General features: G+C 50.3%; 1 protein-coding gene across 2 annotated transcripts in view; it reads left to right on the top strand.

Annotated features, from left to right (window-relative positions):
- HDLBP (high density lipoprotein binding protein) overlaps window positions 1-21,873 on the top strand; it is a 58,258-nt gene that overhangs the window by 8,396 nt on the left and 27,989 nt on the right. Inside the window, exon 1 of one of the 2 annotated variants that reach the window (XM_068966761.1) lies at window positions 20,202-20,284. The exons of the other annotated variant lie outside the window; for it this stretch is intronic. The gene's annotated coding sequence lies outside the window, so the exon portion shown is untranslated. Of the gene's footprint in view, window positions 1-20,201; window positions 20,285-21,873 lie in introns of those variants that run through there. 2 annotated transcript variants of the gene reach the window in all.

Genomic DNA, 21,873 nt, shown 5'->3' with positions numbered 1-21,873 from the left:
GCTGTTGGGGTTGCCACAGCAGACGGCCTGGGGGAGATGGCCCAGCGCAGCACTTGCTGCCCCCAGAAGGGCCCGGCCCCTCAGCGCCAGGAGAGGCCAGAGCAGGAGAGACAGCCGTGGAAGTGTAGAGTTCGAAACCAGTTTTGAAAAGGCGGTGTGCGTTTGGCAGTTTCTGCTGCTGTTGAGACTCTGGTTGAGGTGAGTGATGTCTGAGAAGTGGTTCTGCCCCTCAGGGCTCCCTTCTTAGCAGACAGGGTGTGGGTTCTGATGCCTTGAGAACGCATCGTCCTCGCTTTAACTCTCTCTCTTTAAAATTAAGGAAGAATGGAGAATGAGGTGTTCTGTCGTTCGGCCTTTCCGACGTGCTCTTCTGACAGTTGTGAGCCATGCTTCACTTGGTGGTGTCCTGTCACTTACAAACAGGAGGCCGTGGGCTTTGTTGGGACTGTGAACTCACTCTTCACCACTGTAAGGTGGTGCCCTGACCCTTGGACGTAAGGTGTTAGGTGATGACCATTTGGGGTGGACTCCCAGCTTTTGCTGGCCACTGTGAACAAAATCAAAGAGCGCGCATAAACCTCGTCAGTTTTGTTTTGTGTGTGTTCCTGGCTTCCCTGGTGGCTCGGTGGTAAAGAATCTGCCGGCCAGTGCAGGAGATGCAGGCTTGATCTGTGGTCTGAGAAGAGCCCCTGGAGAAGGAGGTGGCAGCCCGCTCCAGTGTTCCTGCCGGGAGAGCCCCTTGGACAGAGGGGCCTGGAGGGCTGCAGTCGGGCGCGGAGAGTCAGACACGACTCAGCGACTCAGCAGCTATTCATTCACCTCACTGTTACGCGGTAGCTTCTCCTTTCATTAATACTTAGCTCATTTGTAAGCATCTTTCAGATGGAATTGCTGAATTATGTTGGCAGTTTTGACTTTTTCACCTGAGTATGAGATTAGTTAGGTGGTCCTGTCGCCCTGGCTTGAATTAGTGTGTGTGAGATCAACTTGAAGAATAGTTTTTTCCTTTAGAAACGTGTTCCTTTCTGTTCTGTTTTGACACGTGTGCTTTTGCTTGGAGCGGACTCCCCCGCCCCTGAGCCCAAGGCTCTGTGCTGCCTCTGTCACCGCAGCAGTGAGCTCAGCAGAGCTGCCAGGCTGCCTGTGGCCCAGGCCCCTGGGCCGCTCCACTTAGCCTGGCGGTTTCTGCAGCGTCCAGACCAGATCCCACCGCAGGCGGTGACCTCAGACTTGCTGCTGTTGGGGGCCGTCCCGTGATTTCACAGGTGCTGGACGTGAGCATCGTGTTCCCTTGAGATTGGTGCTCGTGGCTCTTTCTGAAAGATGGGGCAGAGGCGATAGGATGGTGCTGCTGGGAGTGGCAGCCTCCTGGGATCTCGGAAAGCACACTTGGCTCCCCCGGCCCCGGAGGCGCGTCCGCTCCTGGAGCGCTGAGGCGTGGCACGCTCTGGCGCTGGGGCTTCAGGTGTGCCTGGGGCTGGGGCGCCCAGGCGCGGGCCGCAGCCCTGACTCCTCTGGACGGCTCCACACCGTGCGTCGGGTCGGGCCTAGGTCTCTGGGGAAGACGTGGGAGGGCTTCCCGTCAGTCCCACGGGGATAGTTACAGGTTCCTGTTACCGGTTAGTGTGTGGCTTCACTAAAGGTGCGTGGTTTTTGTTTCAGCCTGTTAAGAACTTACTTCTATGAGTTAGCAGGCTTCTTACAGGGCTCTTCTAATTCCCCAGTGTCCCTTTTCTTGGCCCCCCGTCTCCTCGCCGCGGTCCTGCAGCGGTGGTGCCGTGGGTCTCTCCTCCAGCCGTTGCTGATGGGCGGGCGGCCTCCTTGCCCAGCCTGAATGTGGCCGTGCTCTCCCTGGGCGGTGTTCCCTTCATGCGGCGTGGCTGGCCCAGTGCTGCTGGCTCAGTTTTGCTTCTTGGTTAGAGAGCAGCCTGTCGGTGGTGGCTGGCTCCGAGGGCGCATCCTTTCCGGACGTGGTGTCTGAAAAGCTCTGAGAGCGCCTCCGGACTCCGTCGGGCCTCCTGCCACTCTGGGGGCGCGGACCGGGCGTCCCCGTGGGGGCCCTGGCGTTGTCTGAGGTGTGCTGCTCAGCACGTGGCGACGTACTGTCAGCAGCTTCCTGGACGCTGTCTGATGGTTTAAAAGTCCGCTTTCAGGAACTCTGAACAAATAGCATGTAACAGGCTCTAGTATCGTTCCGGTAGATCATATTCAGCTAGAAGCTTTGTTACGCTGCATAAACTGTGGGTGGAAGTGCACTGATCTAAATAGTGGGCTCGGTTGTTGCTCGGTCACTCAGTCGTGTCCGACTCTGCCACGCCAGGGACTGCGGCCCACCAGGCTCCTCTGTCCTCCACTGTCTCCCGGAGCTTGCTCAAACCCATGTCCATGGAGTCGGTGATGCCATCCAACCATCTCATCCTCTGTCGCCCCCTTCTCCTCCTTGCCCTCAATCTTTCCCAGCATCAGGGTCTTTTCCAGCGAGTCGGCTCTTCGCATCAGGTGGCCAAGGTACTGGAGCTTCAGCTTCACCGTCAGCCCTCCCAGTGAACACTCAGGACTGATTTCGTTTAGGATAGACTGGTTGGATCTCCTTGCAGTCCAAGGGACTCTCACGTCTTCTCCAGCACTGCAGTTTGAAAGCATTAATTCTTCGGCACTCAGCCTTCTTTAACCCTCACGTGACTGCTGGGAAAACCACAACCTCGACTAGATGGCCCTTTGTTGGTGGAGTGAGCGCGCAGCTGAATGCGTGTGATTAAACTGGGTTTTGACTTTGAGTGAGTGCTCAGCGTCGTGCACCACCCCTCTCCTACATCAGTGTGTTTGCTTCCAAATCAGGTGTTTATTTTTTCTAATTACAAAGGTAGTACTATCCTCCATTTAGATATTTAAGAAAAAACATTCTAGCTCGTACTTTCCGAGCAGTTTCAGCTATGGTGCAGAGCAGGGTTCTGCACCGCCTGCAGGTGGCTGGGCCGTGAAGCCCTGGCTGTCGGTGTGTGTCCTGCAGACAGGACTTGGCGCAGCTGCTGCTGCGCGCCCTTAGCACCTGCAGGCCGGTTCACACTGGCCCCGCCTGACCGTGGCGCGTAATGGCCACAAGCAGCTACTTCGCTGGCGTCTCTCAGAGCGGGCTTGTTGGTTTTCTTTGGGTTAGATGCAGGTTTTGCGTCTGCGGCTGGAATGGCACAGAGGCGTGCTGGGCCTTCTCTGGGCCTTGTGTCCGACGGCACAGTTTCAGTTTGTCCCTCCTGGGGATGGGTCACTTGAAGGTGGAGTCTGCACACTTCTGGGTTGTGAAGTCTTTGTGGTTAACCAGTGTGTGGGGGGAGGTGCTTTTGAAACTAAGTATCTGTTCTTTCAGGCCCTCTCAGTTTACTGGTTTATTTCTATCAGTCTAGGCCAAGCGTTTTCCCATTTTATTCAGCTGGTTGTCCTCTTTTGTGGTGGTTTATTTTGGTGTGCGTGTGCTCCTGGGTTTGGCCACTGGAAGCCCCTTAGAGCCAGTCCCGTGTCCTGCTCTGGTGAGTCCCCGCTGCTCGCGTGCAGCTCCTGCGGTGTGGCCAGCCCTGCGCGCCCTCACGTGGCCTCAGCCCGAGCTCTGATGGCGGCCTCCCGGGGCTGCCGCCTGAGCCCCCGCTGCTTTGCTGGGGGCACCTGCCGTCTGGCGTGGGCGCGTCACTGTGCAGTCCGTGACTGCCTCCCCTCTGGCACACAGGTCCCTCTGCCGCTCTCCGCGTGTCGTGGCGCTGCTGTGAGCCTCCTACCCCTGTGCTCTGTGCTGCTGCTTCTGGTGAGCAGCTGCTTTGACTGTTACCACTGAACTGGATTGTGTGCGTTTTACGAGTTTAAGTTGCTTCTAACTTTACACATCCTCGGTGATCAGGAGCCTGTTTCCCTCACCATTTCAGAACAGATGGCATCACTTTTGTTCATCCTTGTTGACCTCATGGTATAAGGACTGAGTGAGGATGAGCGCATGAATCCCTGTGTGTCTATAGTGTGTCTTAGTCTTCTGTGAACTGTGTGTTCAGGTGTCTTCCAACCAAAGAGCTCTGTGGACCCTGACCTGTGCATTAGGTCGCCTTCAGCGTGTGAAACCGTGGAGCTCTCGGAGACTCGAGGGAGGCTGCACCTTCCTCGGTGGCCTCTGTAGTCTGGCTCAGCCGTAGGCTCTCCTCCCCAGTCTTCCTGTTCCTCAGGCTAAATTCTTTTCCTTCAGGTTTCTAATCCAGCTGAAATTTGCTTTGGCGTCTGTTGTGAGGTGGGGATCAGTCTTCATATGTTTTTCAAAATGGCATGCAAGTGGGCACAGCTCTGTTGACTGTCTAGTCCGTCCTTCCTTGCTGACTTGAAGTGGCGTTTGTTTCAAATGCTAAACTCACGGATACACCTGAGTTTGTTTCATTTATCCGTTTTCCTCTTCCTTAGCCGAAACCCCAAGTACTAGTGACTGTTGCTTTATGGTGTGCTTTGCTAATTTTAGGTTGACTCCCCCACTTTTTTTCTTTTTTTCAAATAACCTGGGACAGTTTTATTTTTAGATGAATTTAGGAAGCCCCCCCTTTTTTTACAGTACATATCTATATTTTTTAAAAACCTACTGCGACCTTGTGTTATGCTTCCTATGGCTGCCAAAGTAAATTATGACAAATTTAACAGCTCAAAACAGCAGGAATTTATTCTCTCAGTTCTGGAGCTGGAATCTGACACCTGACCATCCGCTCTCCCTCTGGGGCTCCTGCCTCCAGCGTCTCGTGGCTGCTCCCGCGCTCCGTCTCTGCCTCCAGCTTCGTGTCAGCCTTGACCTCTGTGTTCTCTCTTCCTCTCTTTCAGAAGGACCCACTCAGATAATTCAGGGTAGTCTTCACTCACTAGTGGAAAGACTTCTTTTTCCAGGTAAAGTAATGTTTAAATTCCAGTAGCAGGACCTGGTATCTTTGGGTGGCTGTCGTTCTGCTGACCGCAGATGTCATCCGGCATTTCTCGGGGTGTAGGTGGACTCGGGAAGACAGGCATCTCGGAGGTCAGTCTCCTCGCGCGTGGCGCTGCTCCGCGACTCGGGCGTCCAGCGAGCGCTTTGTTTTGCCAACACCAAGCCTCCCTTCAGTTTCCTAACTCTTCGTTGTCGCAGAGGGGTTTTCTAAACAGATGGTCATCTGCAGGTACTGGCGTTTGTCTCTTAGCTTAATTATTTCTCCTTAAGTTGCATGTTTGACAGTCTTTGACCATAGTGTCAATAGACATCTTTGCTGGTTTGTTACTTAATAAGATGATTTTGGCTTTTCGCTAAATGTGGTATGTTTCTCTTCCGGGAAATGTTCTTCACGTGGCCATTTCCTTCTGTTCCTGAAGTTAGATTCCATAGGAAGCAAGGAATAGATGCTGAGCACCATCAGCCAGACGGGCTTTTTCAGGTGGCCATCTTCCAGCCCTGCGTGTATGTTTGCGCACCTTCTCTGAGCTCTGCATGTGAGATCACATTACCTAATAACGGATCCTCACTGCGTCCCTAGCACAGACCTCCTTACTCATGGTGCCTTGTTCTCTGAGTTTAGAGTGGATTTGCTGGGCTGGTGTTTTAAATTTTATGTTTGTAAACTGGTTTGCAGTGGATAATCTTCTCTGCAGCGCCCTCTCATTGTTTTGGGGAGCCACCCTTTCTACCATAAGCAGGCCATGTGTTGGGGATGAAGTGGTCCAGCTTGTGGGAGCACCGTGATTAACTGTGGCTAACAGGCATACTCCATCCCCTTGGCCCCTGACGGGCTCAGAACCCAACCAATGCCCGTGAGACACAAAAGTAATTCCTGGAGCTCTCATGGGGCAGAGAAGCTCTTCTTTGGGAGCTGCCGGAAGATCTAACTACTGCCATTTATAACTCTGTCCTCACTTCAGCCCCAGGTGCCCAGAGCTCCCGGCTCTGTGAGCTTGTGTCTTTGGTTTGCTCTTCCCTTGTCTGACAGGCTTGAAAGAGTCAATTGCTTTTTTTTAGAGAAATTGATTTTAGTTAAGTTTTTCTTTCTCTGATTTTGGTTTTGATTTACCAGATCAGCTGTATTTTGCTTGTTTTTGTTTTCTGTTTCACCAGTTCTTAGTTTATTTATTCCGTGTACTTTCTTTGATTTTTCTGTTTTCCGTCTTAAATGCTTGTTGGCTCGTTTATCTTCATTTCTCCTTGTAAAACTTATAAACTTTGCAAGTTTGATTCATCCTCAGAGGACAGCTCTGTACACCCTGCTAGGCAGCGCTCTTCGACCTTTTGCTTTTCTGAACCCCTTATTGTTAGAAAACCCTTCAAACATACCCAGATAGGAGAGGATATGGATACTTCATGTACCTGTCACACAGCTTCAACAGTGGTCACGTTTTGCCGTTTTTATTCATCTTCCCTGCTTGTTCACACTTTGAACGTTGAGTATTTTAAGGCAAAGCGCACTCTTCATGTCACTTGTAAATACTTTAGCATGTATCTTCAGTAGATGAGGGCTTTAATTATACCTAACAAAACTAGCTACATTTTGTTACTATCATCCAGTATCTATCCTGTGTTCAGTTTTCTCCAAATGTCAGAAGATATTTACAAGGTCTCCACGTTCTGGACTGGGTCAGTTGTTTGTGATGGTGGTGTGTCCACTGACACTCATTATTTCCTGTAAACTGGTAGCTAGATCTGGACGTTTAATTTGTTGGGGAGGGGTGTTTCGGATTTGGGGGTTTTGTTTGTTTCTGCCAAGATGGAGCAGGGAGGGTGTCAAGAGCACAGCCCAGATTGTGCCAGGCACCACCTGTGCGTTCTCGTGTGCCTTCCACCAGGAGGCGCGGCATCGGGCTATCTTTCTGTTCGCTGTGTTAAGGCCGATCAGTGAATGTAGTGTCAGCAGGCTGATTCTGCCCCTTGTAAAGTTTGTTTTTTTATCAACCATTATCTAATGGGGTCCACAGCCCTTTGGCTTGTTTCCCCCGTTTGGTTGGTGTATTGGTTTCCTGCTGCTGATGTAACAAGTCACCAGGAACTTGGCTGAGATCAGCCTCTGTGGGGTCAGGTTGAGGTGTCAGCAGGACTTCCTTCGGGGGGTTCTGGAGAGACTCCATCTCTTGCTTTTCACAACTTCGTGTGCCCCCTGCAAGCGTGAGTGCCCCTTGTCACGTAGTCTTCCCGTCTGAATGGCCTTCACTTAGCTCGTGGTTTACATTCACAGGTTCCAGGGTTCCGCACATGGATGTCTTCGGGGCCGTGATTCAGCCTACAGGTGACAGTTGCCAAAGGAGGGTTTTTCTAGTTTTGTTTCTACGTTTACTTATTGGCATTTTTATATGAAGTTTTCTCTTACTAATTCTGATGACTTTGAAATACAGTTCCTATTGGAGAGAAAAGAGAAATTATTTCTTTTCATTTATTCATGTTTAGAGTATATTTGGCCTAGCAACTTCTGAAGCAACAATGCATTTTTGCTACTTCCCCCCCAGTATTATGACCTTGTAGATATATATATATATATGTATAACATATAGAGTTGTCTTTCAACCCCCTGCAGCAGTTTTTTCTGAAATTATCTTTCACTGTGCTGGGTCCTCCGTGTTGTCCAGGTGTGGCACACAGGCTTAGTTGCTTTGTGCATATGGGATCTTGCTGGCTGCTGCTGCTAAGTCGCTTCAGTCGTGTCCAACTCTTTGCGACCCCACAGACGGCAGCCCACTAGGCTCCCCCGTCCCTGGGATTCTGTAGGCAAGGACACTGGAGTGGGTTGCCATTTCCTTCTCCAATGCGTGAAAGTGAAGTTGCTCAGTCTTGTCCGACTCTGTGCGACCCCATGGACTGCAGCCCACCAGCCTCCGTCCATGGGATTCTCCAGGCAAGAGCACTGGAGTGGGCTGCCATTTTCTTCTCCAGTGCATGCATGCTAAGTCGCTTCAGTCGTGTCCGACTGTGCGCCCCTATGGACAGCAGCCCTCCAGGCTCCCCTGGCCACAGGATTTTCCAAGCAAGAGCACTGGAGTGGGGTGCCATTTCCTTCTCCCAGGATCTTGCCAGACCAGGGATCAGACTCGTGTCCCCTGCAGTTGCCACTGTGCTGCCAGCATGATGTCCAGGTTGTCCCCGCAGGTTGGCTTCTGCGCTCTTTGGAGGTGACCCCTTTGGTCTGTGGCTGCACCCTTGCTTTCTGCTGCAGCACGATGTCCCACCTTGTGGCTGGGATGCAGCCGTCTTGTCATGGTGGGGAGTGGTGTCCATGGCCACGGTCCACGCGCTTAGGCACCGCCTTGCTTTCCTAACAGACAGGCCTGGGAAGCAGTCATGAATGCAGGTGTTTCCCATTCAGGTCACAGTCTGCATGGTTTTTACTTATGCTAAAAATTGGTTTTTAAGGATGATAACCTTATCCAACTAAATAAAATAGTTTTAGAATAACAGTAACTAATGTTTCTAGGTTATATCCCACTTGGAATATACTGTCAAGTTATTGTGTTTTAAATTTCTCTGATGCTTATGCCATGTTGTCACATTTTTATTTAGGTTGCTTTCCAACTTTTTTACTAAAACTGTTAATGAAGTATGGTAAACATACAAAGAACTGTGCAAACCCTTAGTGAAGATTCATGGAGCCATAAACAGTAACTGAACCGCCCATATAACCAGCATCAAGATAAAGAAGCAGGACTTAATTGTTCTTAGAGTTTATTTTTCTCTGATTTATATGGTTCTAGAGGCAAAGGGTCCATACAGTCAATGCTGTGGTTCTTCCAGTAGTCATGTACAGATGTGAGAGTTGGACCATAAAGAAGGCTGAGCACCAAAGAATTGATGCTTTCAAATTGTGTTGGAGAAGACTCTTGAGAGTCCCTCGGACATCAAGGGGATCCAACCAGTCAATCCTAAAGGAAATCAGTCCTGAATTGTCACTGGAAGGACTGATGCTGAAGCTGAAGCTCCAGTACTTTGGCCACCTGGTGTGAAGAGCTGACTCTGGAAAGGACCCTGATGCTGGGAAAGATTGAGGGCAAGAAGAGAAGAGGGATGACAGGATGAGATGGTTGGATGGCATCACCAATTCAGTGGACATGAACTTGAGCAAGCTCTGGGAGACAGTGAAAGGCAGGGAAGCCTGGTGTGCTGCAGCCCGTGGGGTCGCAAGGAGTCGGACACGACTGAGCCACTGAGCAGCAGCAGAGGCAGGCAGAGGCGTGGTGTTGGGTCGGCCAGTCAGTCAGCCCGTTTCCCCCGCGTGGGGACTCTGGTGGTGCTGAGTTGTCCTCAGCTTCATTCAGAACAGCTGTCAGGTTAGACTGGGACAGCGGTCCTTTCAGTGTGCATTTAAAAAACCACAATTGGTGAATTTGTGTAGCCGTTTTAATGTTGAAGATGGAAGAAAAGCAATATTTTTGCCATATTATGCTTTATTATTAAAGAAATGGTAAACACACAACTGAAACACAAAAAGAGATTAGTGCAGGCTATGGAGAAGGTGCTGCCACTAATGGAATGTATCACAGTGGTTTTTGAAATCTGGTGCTGGAGACTCTCTCTGGACGACGCTCCATGGTCGAGTAAACCAGTTGAAGTTGACAGCAGTCAAATCAAGACATTAATTGAGAACAGTCAATGCTATACCACACTGGAGATGGCTGACATACTTGAAATATCCAAATCAAGCATTGAAAATCATTTGCACCATTTGATGTTTGGGTTCCCTATAAGTTAAGTGGGGAAAACAAAACACCTTTTTCATCATATTGCTGCAGGCAGTTCTCTACTTAAATGTAACAAAACTTCTCCATTTTTGAAACAAACTGTGAAGGGCAATGAAAAGTGGATCCGGTACAATAATGTGGAACAGAAGAGATCGTGGGGCAGGTGAGGTAAGTACCACCAGCCACACCACAGGCCGGTCCTCATCCAGTGAAGGTGATGTTGTGTGTATGGTGGGATTGGAAGGGAGTCCTCTATCATGAGCTTCTTCTGGAAAACCAAACCATTAATTCCAACAAGTCCTGCTCGAAATTAAACCAGCTGAAAGCATCACTTAATGAGGAGCGTCCAGCATAAATCTTCCATCAGGGTAGCCAGGGCCGCATGCTCATTTGATGACCAGGCAGTAACTGTTTCAGCCTGACTGGGAAGTTCTGGTTCATCCTCGTATCCACCAGACATTGCACCTTCAGATTTCCATTGATTTCGGGTTTGACAGAATTCTCCATCTCCTCCTGACAGAGGAGGAAACAATGGCCTTTGCGGAGATGGATGCGCCCAGGGTCGCCAAGCAGACAAGTGCCTGCCAAGGCCACTGCTGGAGAGGAGAAAAATCTGAAGACCAGGTGTTTCTGCTCCGTCCGCTGTAGAAAAGCACTCCGTTTCTGTTCCGACAGGACTGGTTCTAATTCTTATATATTCAAGTGTAGGTTTAGCTAGCTCTATATTCATAGCAAAGTTCCTTATAAATTTGAGCTAAGCTCATTCTAACTCATGGAACTTTCGACTGTAAATTATAGGAAGAAAAACACCTCCAAGTATATAGCCCTAGGTCAGATTTGGGATTATTTTGTTTCTTGTGGCTCAATCACAGGACTTGGGGGAAGCCTGCCCGAGCCCTCCTGCGGTCACCTTCCTCGTCCTGCTTTTCCAGAGTCCCCAAGCCTGTGTGTGGAAGGGCTGCTCTGAAGCGTGGCCTGCACCTGGAAGCAGGTGTTGCTTTCTCTAATGACACAATCAAAGAGCGCCGAGGAGTCCCTCTGATGGAGACGGCCGCCCAGTGAGGCGCGGGGCGGCTTCTCGGTCTCTGGTGAGAAGGGCTCTTCCTGGTTTCCAGGCGCGAGGCCCCGAGGGCGCGGCCTGAGGCGGAGGGAGTCTGTGCTCGCCCGTTTGTGCTGCAGACACCGAGAGACTGCGCGCTGGTGCGTCTCGGTCCTCGAGGCTTCACGGGGTTAGGGGAGAGCCGGGTCCTCTCTGCTCAGCAGCCCGTCACTCAGACGCCACCGCGGAGAAGGCGTGTTGCTGTAAACGTGGTCTAAGACCACAGGAGAAAGGCCTGTGACCCTGGCTTCTGCTCTCCTATCGTATCCGAGCGGCTTCAGATGAAGAGCCCCTCCGCCTCCTCCAGGCAGGGGTCTGCGCTGGAGAGAGGCGCCTGTGTAGTCTAAGGCCTCTCTCGCGTGCTTGCCTGCGTGCTCAGCTCGGCACGCGCACCATCGCTGTAAGAGGCGTAAGGAGTGCGCTCAGCTCCCAGAGCCGCAAATCTGCTGTCTCTTCATGTCGGTGAGAGCGCTCCTCCATCGCTCCGCTCTGCCACCGTTCGCTGTCCGACCGTGCGCTGGGCCTGGTCTCCCTGGCCCGGGTGTCCTAGAGGTGCTTCATGCGGACAGACGTGCCTCTGACACGCCTGGGCACGCAGCATCAGCACAGCGGAGAGCGGCCCCTCTGCTGCACGCGCTGCACGGACGCTGAGCCTCCCTCTGACGCAGGGCGGCGCTGCCTGAGCGCCTGCGGGCCGGCTCTCCATGACCCCGTCCTACACACGCCAGACTCCTGGCGCGTCGTCCAGGACAGTCACTGTCAGTGTGGAAACAGTGTTCAGGTGTTCAAGAAACCTTTTTCTTTGCTTTTATTTCCTTGTTCGGTGTTATTTTTACATTACATGATTAAATGAGAAGCAAGCCTGGCGTGAGCGTGGGGGCGGGAGGGGGGCGGGTTGCCGCGTGCAGTGTCGCAGGTGGGACTGGGGTCAGGGCCGACTGTGGGCACAGTGGCGTCAGGCATAGCTGCTGAGAGAACGGAGAATCGGACCTGTGTGGATGTCAGTCAGGAGGGTACCGTTCTCTTCCTGCTAGGAACAACACAGACGGCCAGCCTTTCGCTCCTACGAGAATGCAAACAGTACCTGTATCTTTGGGTATGTTGAAAATTCTGAAAGAGATGGAAATACCAGACCACCTGACCTGCCTCTTGAGAAACCTATATGCAGGTCAGGAAGCAACAGTTAGAACTGGACATGGAACAACAGACTGGTTCCAAATAGGAAAAGGAGTACGTCAAGGCTGTAGATTGTCACCCTGCTTATTTAACTTATATGCAGAGTACATCATGAGAAAAGCTGGGCTGGAAGAAACACAAGCTGGAATCAAGATTGCCGGAGAAATATCAATCACCTCAGATATGCAGATAACACCACCCTTACGGCAGAAAGTGAAGAGGAACTTAAAAGCCTCTTGATGAAAGTGAAAGAGGAGAGTGAAAAAGTTGGCTTAAAGGTCAACATTTAGAAAACTCAGATCATGGCATCTGGTCCCATCACTTCATGGGAAATAGATGGGGAAAGAGTGGAAACAGTGTCAGACTTTATTTTGGGGGCTCCAAAATCACTGCAGATGGTGACTGCAGCCATGAAATTAAAAGACGCTTACTCCTTGGAAGAAAAGCTATGACCAACCTAGATAGCATATTCAAAAACAGAGACATTACTTTGCCAACAAAGGTCCGTCTAGTCAAGGCTATGGTTTTTCCAGTGGTCATGTATGGATGTGAGAGCTGGATTGTGAAAAAAGCTGAGCCTTGAAGAATTGATGCTTTTGAACTGTGGTGTTGGAGAAGACTCTTGAGAGTCCCCTTGGACTGCAAGGAGATTCAACTGGTCCATTCTGAAGGAGATCAGCCCTGGATTTCTTCGGAAGGAATGATGCTGAAGCTGAAACTCCAGTACTTTGGCCACCTCATGCGAAGAGTTGACTCATTAGAAACGACTCTGATGCTGGGAGGAATTGGGGGCAGGAGGAGAAGGGGAGACCAAGGATGAGATGGCTGGATGGCATCACTGACTCCCAGAGTTGGTGATGGACAGGGAGACCTGGCGTGCTGCGATTCATGGGATCGCAAAGAGCCAGACACGACTGAGCGACTGAACTGAACTGAATGAGTGTATATGTGGAAGCTCTGAGAAGAGGGGAAATTGTATTTAAATTACGATGTGTAATCAGACTGGTCCTCAGAGAGGCCACTCAGTCCTCCTTCCAGCCACACCAGTGTGCTCACACCATTGCTGTCCTCAAAGTTTTATTTTTTTGCCAATTTGAGAGGTGAAATATAGAGTCTCCTACCTTCAAACTTTTTTAAAAATTACAAATTAAATGTTTCCTGCATGTCTGTGAAAGATCTTTGTATCTTTTGCCTTTTTTTTTTTAATGGGTTTATTAGAGTGGAAGAAATACTGTATGCCACTTGGTCACTTCTCTCTAAGATCTTTGAGGCTCATCCTCTGCCCTCAGGTGCTGTGGGAGAGGAGAGATTTTCATGACTAAGACAAATACTCATTCTGTATTTTATAAAGTTTATTAATAAGAAAAATATTTTGTCAGGTTACGTTTCTTTCTGCCTTGGTTTGGAAAACCAACTGTGTGGCACTGCTGCTCAGTAAGAGCTACATATGTAATATAAAATTTTCTAGTATCCACTTTAAAAATGTAAAGAGACGCAAGTGAAATTTAAGTTTGATAATGTATTGTTTAACCTAATGCAAAATATTATCATTTCCACATGGAATTAACATAAAGTCATTAATAAGATGTTTTACATTGTGTTTATTGTACTGCCTCCAAAAAACTGTATTTTAGACTTTGCAAAATTGTATATATGTACATATTATTTTATGATAGTTATAAAATATTTATGTACATATGTATAGAAATACTGTATGAATGAAAATTGTATAAAGTCTGATCACAAAATTATACACACATGCATGTGCATGGCCCTCTTGGGATTTAAGTAGGGTTTGCACTGAATTTCTATGCAAGAAAATAGAAATTATTTTTCTAGTTATTCTACTTAACTAGAGAATTGCAGTCTGTATGTTTAATTTGGCTTTACTGTATAGAAGAGTAGGTCGTTTCTCCATTTATTTTGTTTTTTTTTTTCTGTATTTTGACAAAGGTTTTTACAGTATTCTCCATAAAACCTACTTTCTTACTAGATTTATTCCTAACAGTCTGTTGGTGGTGTTTTAGAACATAATTGATTTTGTGTGCTGATCTTGTTTCCAGAAAACTTACTGAGTCTTGGTTTAACTCTAACAGTGTGTTCATACAGGCCCTCCTGGGTCTTGTGCTGGACAGATGTACTGTCCGACACTGGCAGCCTTATGTCCAGTCATGCCTGCCATCTTCCTGCCTCACTGCCCTGGTTAGATTCCCTCTGCAGGTTTGAATAGAAAACGCTCAGCAGCCTGTCTCCTCGTGACCCCAGGACAAGTGCCTCTGATGAGGTGCCTGTCGTTGAGTCAGGGAATGTGTTCTTGCACTCCTGGTTGTTACCAGGAATGGGCAAACTGTCTCTTTATTCTTTATCCTCAAGTAAACCACATTCTTTATTTGAATGGTTTGAGATGATCAAATCATTCCTGCTCCAGTGCTAATAATGTGGTGAATTATTTTAATCTGTTTTCCTGAAGCTTACCACCTTGCGTAACTGAGTTGAACCTGACTTTATATATTACACATTTGCTCTTACATCTTTGAATCAGTTTGCTAGATTATTTTAGGCTTTTGTTTTTAAGTACCTAATGAAATTCACACATTTCCTCTTCTCGTCTGGGAGGTATTGAAGTTCCCTGGCTTAGTGAGTAAGTTGGGAAGACGATTTCTTGGGGCTCCTTTACAGAAGCATCTGGGTCTGCCTTTCTGTTGTGACTTTTATGTTTGTGTCTTCAAATGTTGGAGAGTGTTTGGTTATTTAAACTTTCTTTTCCTAACAGATTCAGTTTGGGTAACTTATTTTCCTAAAAATTACCTGTTTCATGTAAGTTTTTGATATTTCAGAGTCTCTATTGTAGTTGCAGCTTTTGACACCCCCCCTCCCCCTTTGAATTCTTCCACCAGCTTTCCTGGTGTCTCAGATGGTAAAGCGTCTGCCTGCAATGTGGGAGATCCAGGTTCAATCCCTGAGTTGAGACAATCCCCTGGAGAAGGAAATGGCAACCCAATCCAGTGTTCTTGCCTGGAAAATGTCATGGACAGAGAAGCCTAGTAGGCTACAGTCCATGGGGTCGCAAAGAGTCGGACACGCCTGGGCGACTTCACTTGGAATTCCTCAGTCCCCTCAGTTCACTCAGTTCACAGTCTTGTCTGATTGTGGCCCCGTGGACTGCAGCACGCCAGGCCTCCCTGTCCATCACCAACCCCCGGAGCTTGCTCAGACTCAAGTCCATTGAGTCGGTGATGCCATCCAACCATCTCATCCTCTGTTGTCCCCTTCTCCTGCCTTCAATCTTTCCCAGCATCAGGGTCTTTTCCAGCAAGTCAGTTCTTTGCATCAGGTGGCCAAAGTATTGGAGTTTCAGCTTCAGCATCTGTCCTTCCAATGAACACCCAGGACTGATCTCCTTTAGGATGGACTGGTTGGATCTCCTTGCAGTCCAAGGAACTCTGGAGTCTTCTCCTCTAACATCACAGTTCAAAAGCATCAATTCTTTGCCGCTCAGCTTTCTGTATAGTCCAACTCTCACATCCATACGTGAATACTGGAAAAACCATAGCTTTGACTAGGTGGACCTTGATTGGCAAAGTAGTGTCTCTGCTTTTTAACATGCTGTGTAGGTTGGTCATAGCTTTTCTTACAAGGAGTAAGCATCTTTTAATTTCATGGCTGCAGTCACCATCTGCAGTGAGTTTGGAGCCCAAGAAAATAAAGTCTCTCACTGTTTCCATTGTTTCCCCATCTATTTGCCATGAAGTGATGGGACCAGATGCCATGATCTGAGTTTTCTGAATGTTGAGTTTTAAGCCAACTTTTTCATTCTCCTCTTTCACTTTCATCAAGAGGCTCTTTAGTTTTTATTTGCTAAAATAATCTAGCAAACTAAATTCTTTGAATTCTTAGTATCGCCTATTCTTGCATATTCTGTTTTTTTCATTGATCATTTTTGCTGGAGATCTAACTAGTTTTTTTAGATTTAGCTCAGTTTATTCTGTGCTGTGTATCCTTAACTTCATTGATTTCTTTATTTCTATTTCCTTTAGGTTTATTGTTTTTCTAATTTTAGAAGAGGTTAACTAGATAGTTTTTACATTTTCCTCTTCACCAGTATGATGGCTAAGATACTATTTTCAGATCTTCTTTGATCCATGAGTTATTTAGGAGCAGGTTTTAAAAGTTCTAGGCTTTCAAACATTTTAACTTCTAATTAATTGTGTTGTGGTCACAGAATATCTAATTTTTTGGCCATTTGTTGGAAAAGACTTTTTTTGGCCTTAGCTCCTGGTCAATTTTGTAAAAGTTAAATGTATTCTTGGAAAGAATGTGCTTTCTAATCATTGGGCAAAGGATTATATAAGTCCAATAAAGTAGGTTTTAATTGCATTGTTTTAATTTTCTGTGCATTTTTAATCTCCATAATCTGTTACCAAGAGTTGAGTCAGTCTTCCCTTGTAATCTTGGCGACATTTATAATAACCTTCAGTTTTTACTTGATATACTTTGTAGCTACAATTGGATACATACATAATCAGAGTTGTTTTTATTCTTGGCCTTCTCTGTTGTCAGTAATGCTTCTTGTCCTACAGTCTGTCTTACCTGACAGTGGCGCAGATTGCCCAGCTTTCGGTGAGTGCTTGCCTTGAGTACTTCCTCCACTCCCATCTTCTCACTTTGAGTGTCCGTGTCCTCATAGCTTGGGCTTCTTAGATAGCTTGCAGCTGGACTTTGTAAGTGGGCAGTTAGCACATGCTGACATCAGACTGCCTCCCCATCTGGATCCGTCTCTCCCGCTGCATTTTGTGCTGGATTTACCTTGCTTTTACATTGCTTCTTGTTTTACTTCTCTTGCTTCCCAGTGTCTTGTTTTTTCTCTTTTACTTGGTAATTAGTCATACAAAATAACAACCAGTAAGTAACATATGACTGTTTCTGAACCTACAGTCTGATACAAGTTCTAGAACGTTGCCAGTGACTTCCCGGTGGCTCAGATGGTGAGGGATCTGCCTGTAACGAGGAGATGCAGGCTCAGTCCTTGGGTCAGGGTGACTCCCTGGTGCAGGAGACGGCAGCCCCTCCCGTACTCTCTCCAGAAGAATTCCACGGACAGAGGAGCCTGACGGGGCTACAGCCCACGGGCGTAAAGAGTGGGACTCGACTGAGCCGCTAACACTTCATTTCCATTTGAATGAGAGTTTGGTTTTTGGCTTGAAAGTTTAAAAACTGTTTCTGTTTTAATAGATTTAATTTTTATTTTTATCATTCATTTAACAAGGACTAAAATTAATCTGACTTTCATTTTATTGTTGGTGAAATATGTCCTTTGATAGTTGTTTCAGCAGTTATCCATTGATAGTAGTTGCTCTACTTCTGTCTGAATATGTCTGTCATTCTTAAATAAGATAAAGAATTCCAAGTTGACAGTTACTTCCTTCAGCGCAGTTTCTAGGTGTTGTTTCATAAGTTACCGGTCATTTCTCTCTCAGTTCAAATCAGTTCAGTCGCGTTTGACTCTTTGCGACCCCATGGACTGCAGCACACCAGGCCTCCCTGTCCATCACCAACTCCCAGAGTTTACTCAAACTCAAGTCCATCGAGGCAGTGATGCCATCCAACCATCTCATCCTCTGTTGTCCCCTTCTCCTTCTGCCTTCAATCTTTCCCAGCAGCAGAGTCTTTTCAAATGAGTTAGTTCTTCACATCATGTGGCCAGAGTATTGGAGTTTCAGCTTCAGCATCAGTCCTTCCAATGAATATTCAGCACTGATTTCTTTTAGGGGTAGACTGGTTGGATCTCCTTGCTGTTCAAGGGACTCTCAAGAGTCTTCTCCAACATCACAGTTGAAAATCATCAATTCTTCGGCGCTCAGCATTCTTTATAGTCCAACTCTCACATCCATACATGACTACTAGAAAAACCATAGCCTTGACTAGATGGACCTTTGGCAAAGTAATGTCTTTGCTTTTTAATATGCTGTCTAGGTTGGTCATAGCTTTTCTTCCAAGGAGCAAGCATCTTTTAATTTCATGGCTGCAGTCACCATCTGCAGTGATTTTGGAGCCCCCCGCAAAATAAGTGTCTCACTGTTTCCCCATCTATTTGCCATGAAGTGATGGGACCGGATGCCATGATCTGAATTTTTTGAATGTTGAGCTTTAAGCCAACTTTTTCACTCTCCTCTTTCAATTTCATCAAGAGGCTCTTTAGTTCTTCACTTTCTGCTGTAAGGGTGGTGTCATCTGCATATCTGACGTTATTGATATTTCTTTCTGGTTGTTTTAAAATCTACTCTTGTCTTGGGCATTTTTGAGGCTTCATTGTTCTATACCAAAACACTGCTGGGCCCCTGTTCTCTTTTGAGGAGGGGAGGGAAGTATACCTTTACATTCTAGATTTTTCCCAGTATTTTTCCAATATTTCTTCTCTGTCCTTTGTATTTTCCTCTGTGGACTGCCTATTAGACATGTGTTGGACTTCCTCATCCTCTGATCTGAAGTTCTTAACCTCTTTGATTTATTCCATCTCTTGATTTTTTTTTAACTTGCAGTCATTCCCCCTGCCCAGGTGCTCTGGTGACGTAGGGTACGGCTCCGGGGACCGTGGCCTCAGCTCTGTGGTTCTCCCTTAGCGATGTCACGAAGTGCCGCAGTGTGCTGTCGGCCGTGCTGGGCTCCTCCCTGGCCTTCGCCTTGCATGTGCAGTTGCCTACTTAGGTCCTCACCTGGCCCTCCAGTGGGCATGTCAGACATTGTATCCAAGTTTTTGCATCACAGTTCCCCTTACCAGTGTAGACATTCAGACTCTCCATCTCAGTGAGTGGCACCCAAGAGCCTCCCTGCCTTTCTTGACTTCTGTTGATGGCCTTCTCCAGTTAATAGGGAATTTCTGGTGCTGCTGTCTGAATCTGTCCACTCAGTGCATTCTCCATTGCCAGCGATAATGGAAAGCCGTAGTCACCTTTAGACTGAATGAACGACTGCTGGGAGGACCCCGCCACCCCATTCTGTATATACTGACAGAGTTCCACAGGAAGCAGTGCCTCTGGGCCTGCCTGCCCCTGCTCAGCCGCAGGCTTCCGTCTCCCTGAGCAGCACCTGTGTCTTGCCTGCTGAGGAGGGCCCTGGCCCAGGGCCGCTGGCACTGGCTGCCCTGCCCTGCCCCTGGCATCGGTGGTGCCTCCCCTCACCTCCGGGAGGATTTTGCTTGATCTCCGCACATGTCCGTCCCTCTAGGCCTGGAGTGAAAGTGGCTCAGTTCAGTCGCTCAGTCGTGTCCGACTCTTTGCGACCCCATGAATCGCAGCACGCCAGGCCTCCCTGTCGATCACCAACTCTGGGAGTTCACCCGAACTCAAGTCCATCGAGTCAGTGATGCCATCCAGCCATCTCATCCTGTCGTCCCCTTCTCCTCCTGCCCCCAATCCTTGTGTCCATCTGTTTGCGACCCCATGGGTTATCGAGTCCACGGAATTCTCCAGGCCAGAATACTGGAGTGGGTAGCCTCTCCTTCTCCTGGGGATCTTCCCAGTACAGGTCTTCTTCATTGCAGGCAGATTCTTTACCGTCTGAGCCACAAGGGAAGCTGAGCCCTGACTAAAGAGGCTGTTGTGGAGGCATCTTGCGGAGGAGTGCAGACCTGGCTTCTCCCGCAGCCCCTGAGTGGAAGCCCCCGAAAGGGGTGGGGGGGGGGAGCTCTGTTCTCCTGTTTGTTGTGTAGGGCTGGGTGCCTTGCAGGCAGGCCCCTTCTTACCTGCGAGAGTCCTTCAAGGAAGGAGGGTCTGCATTTCTGTAGGGAATTGAACGAGTAGCCAAGGACCCGAGGAGGAGTATTTTATGCAAGTGCAGGACAGAGGAAGAGTGTGTGGGCTCCAGACGTCGGGGCAGTGGGCTGTTTCTCCGAGTCGGTCAGGCCCGCTCGTGCTCCTGCCTGTGGAAGTTGTGAATGGCTGGGGCCGCCAGCTCATTCCCTTTGTGTTGTCCCTGGAGGTATCCTGTTTCTTTTTTGGGTGTGGGGGACCCCGCTGCCAGAGCGGCCGCCCCTGCCCGAGCTTTGCGCAGGTGGCGGTCGTGCCCGACCCCGACGCCCCTCCGGAGCCGGGCAGCCTCCGGGTGCGGAGCGCGGCGGGCGGGGCGGCGCTGGCCGGCGGCGGGCGGGGCGGCCGCGGTCTGACGTGTCCGGGCGGGATTGGAGCCGCCGCCCTATATAGCCGCGGGGGCCCGGGCGCCGGCCGGAGGAGCCTGCCTGCGGGAGCGGCGAGCGAGCGGGGGTCCCGGCCTCTCCCGAGGCGAGCGGACGGACGCACGGACGGGCGGGTGCTGCGCGGGGTGAGCAGGCCGGGCGTGGGGCCGGGGCCGCGCGGGGACGTTGGGGCGCCGGGCTGCCGACGTGGAGCACCGGCCGGGGGGGAGGCGGGGGACCCTGGCAGCGGCCGCCCCGCGGGGCGCCCCCGCACCCCCGGCTCGGCCCCCGGCCCCGCGGGGCGCCCCCCTGCCGGCCGGGGAGGGGCGGCTACGTGTCACCAGTGCGCATGGGCCGCGGCGCTGGCACCGGCCGAGCGAGAAAGTTTCCCGAGTCCCGCGGCGCCGGCCCGCCGCCCCCCGCGCGCCGGCCGCCCCCCGCGCGTGCGGTCCGGCCCGGTCCCTGCGCCCCGGCCCGGGAGCCGCGAGGCGCCCCGACCTGCGCCAGGCCGGTGACGTGGGCGACCCGCCGCCCCCTCCCCCGCCGCTCGCGCCCGGCGCGCCCCTCCCCCAGCCCGGCGGCGGCGGCGGCGGGGGCGGCGGGGGCGGCGGGCCGGGCCCGGGGCGCGCCGCCTCACCTCCACCTGCGGCCGCCGGCCTGCTCGGCTGGGCGCGCCGCTCCCCTGGCGGCCGGAGCGCCGCTCGGGCGCGCCCCGGGGCCCGCGGACGAGAAGGACCGCACGGAAAAGTACCGAACCCGGGCGGGAGGCAGGGCGGCCGGCGCGCTGCCCCTTTAAGCCTGTCCCCGCCCGCGGGCCCGCGTGGCCGGTGGGAGGGCCGTGCTGAGGTGGCATATGCGAGTCCCTCCCGCGGCCGGTGCGGCTCGAGCGCGGCCTCGGCCGTGCGAGCCGGGCTGCTTGCTCTCAAGTTCACTCTGTCTCTTGAAAGCACCCTGAGCAGTCTTGTCCTCACCAGCTTGCGGTGGGGATCAAAGCGGAGAGTCGTGGCTCTGCAGGGGGAGGCCCGAAGTCCTGGGCGCCCCCGGTCTCCTGGCGCCTCCGCTCTCAGTCCTGCGCAGGGGGCGCAGGGAGCGCTGAGGTCGCATTCGTTGGCTGAGAAAAAGTTCCTTCTGAACTACCGCTCCTGAGTTCCCTTTGCAGAAGACTTTCTTTTGAATGTGTAATTGAAAATATACAAGGGGATCAACTTATATTTTCTTGGTTACAAGCAAAAAACAAAATCTTTCTCTTAAAGATTTGTCTGTTGTACCTTCGTTCGGACCAAACCTGTGTGACATCTTCACATATGCCATGACTTCCCGTGGGGAGGTGGGTGCTGACCGTCCATCCTGTGGGAGCACTAGCCCGCTCTGGGCTGGGGGGAGCAGGAGAGAGGAATCTCCGCTTCTGCCTAGCCTTCTTTCTGTGGCTCTAGTTCTGCTTCTTACAAAGTTCCATTTTGAAATGTGGCTTTTTGCTGTGGGTATTTATACCCTGAGAAACAAGAGTAAAGTTCAGGCTAAGGGTGGTTTGAGATCTGCATTAGGTGGGCCTGAATGCTTCCCGCAGGGAAGGTCATTGAGAGCACCCACAGTGATGGAGGGACGAGGCCGTTTTGGAGGCGTTGCTCAGATACTGGGGTCCCTCCCAGTCCTGGTTGGAGTGGCAGCAGCCAGCCAGTGAGGAGCTGCACCAGCTGTGTTTGGCCTCAGCTCCTCATTCAGGTCTCCTGGGACT

This window comes from Capricornis sumatraensis, chromosome 2 (assembly GCF_032405125.1).
Source record: "Capricornis sumatraensis isolate serow.1 chromosome 2, serow.2, whole genome shotgun sequence".
Taxonomy (NCBI): Eukaryota; Metazoa; Chordata; class Mammalia; order Artiodactyla; family Bovidae; genus Capricornis; species Capricornis sumatraensis.
Note: the sequence above shows the minus strand (reverse complement) of the source record. Positions and strands in the feature narration are given on the sequence as shown.